We start from the raw sequence: 1,300 nt of genomic DNA, 5'->3' as shown, positions 1-1,300 counted from the left end.
TCTCTCTCTCTCTCTCTCTCTCTCTCTCTCTAGAGGTATCAGTCTCTCTCTCTCTCTCTCTCTCTCTCTCCAGAGGTATCAGTCTCTCTCTCTCTCTCTCTCTCTCCAGAGGTATCAGTCTCTCTCTCTCTCTCTCTCTCCAGAGGTATCAGTCTCTCTCCAGTATCAGTGTATCTTCAGACTTACCCAGCATCGTTGTCCGTCCTCTTCAGTACTTTGGAGATGTGGGTCAGACTGTGTCTGAACTGAGAGAGAAACTAGAAGACTTCCTTAAAGGAGAATGGACCAAGATCTCCACTACAGGTGTGTTGAAAACAATAAGAACATCAACTTTAGACCATTGAAAGTTCCCTACTAGTCATATACATGTGGAATATGGTCTGATGATAACATTCCCTCTCTCTGTCAATGTGTTTGTGTGTCTGTAGTGAATATAGTGGATGTTGTACTGCCTCCAGAGCCCAAGACCAGAGAACAGTTGTTACAATGTGAGTCTCTTTATTGTGAAGTAACTAACAGTCTCTTTTACTGACACTCCTAACAATCCCTCTAGAAATATATAGCAATAGTAGATCTAATCAAAGACTGGGTCTCTATCTGACTCCTCATATTTCTCTGATTTGATCTCTGCTGTGCTCTAATCAAAGACAGGGGAGATACAGTATCTGACTTAACTTATTGTTCTGACTCCCCTCGTTGGTCTCTGCTCTTCTCCCAGATTCCTGTCAGCTCACACTGGACCCAAACACAGCAGACACACTCCTCTCTCTGTCTGAAGGGAACAGAAAGGTGACACGTACAGACCAAGTCCAACCATATCCTGACCATCCAGACAGATTCACCAACTGGTGGCAGGTTCTGTGTAGAGAGGGTCTGTCTGGACGCTGTTACTGGGAGGTGGAGAGGACTGGTGGTGTTGCTACAGCAGTCTCATATAAAGACATCAGCAGAACAGTGAAGGGTAATGGTGGTGGATTTGGATACAATAACAAGTCCTGGAGTTTAAAGTGCTCTAGAGGTGGTTATTGTTTCAGACACAATAATGTTGTGACTAAAGTATCAGGCCCTCAGTCCTCCAGAGTAGGAGTGTACCTGGATCACAAGGCAGGTACTCTGTCCTTCTACAGTGTCTCTGACACAATGACCCTCCTCCACAGAGTCCAGACCACATTCACTCAGCCCCTCTATCCTGGGTTTAGGCTCTATGATTATTATAATGATACTGCTGAGCTGGTTAAACTGTAAACTGATTTGTTATTAATTAAAATTCAATCCAATGTTTTAATCTTGTACATTTCCA

The 1,300-nt window shown here is 43.8% G+C and overlaps 1 long non-coding RNA gene across 1 annotated transcript; it reads left to right on the top strand.

Annotated features, from left to right (window-relative positions):
• On the top strand, positions 1-1,284 carry LOC135537347 (uncharacterized). The gene is made up of 3 exons (XR_010455195.1): positions 1-303; positions 429-488; positions 719-1,284. It is a non-coding gene; the product is annotated as an uncharacterized LOC135537347 (long non-coding RNA).
• The last annotated feature ends 16 nt before the right edge of the window (positions 1,285-1,300 follow it).

This window comes from Oncorhynchus masou, unplaced genomic scaffold, assembly GCF_036934945.1.
Source record: "Oncorhynchus masou masou isolate Uvic2021 unplaced genomic scaffold, UVic_Omas_1.1 unplaced_scaffold_7533, whole genome shotgun sequence".
NCBI classification, from domain to species: domain Eukaryota; kingdom Metazoa; phylum Chordata; class Actinopteri; order Salmoniformes; family Salmonidae; genus Oncorhynchus; species Oncorhynchus masou.
This window is presented reverse-complemented; position numbering and strand designations above follow the sequence as displayed.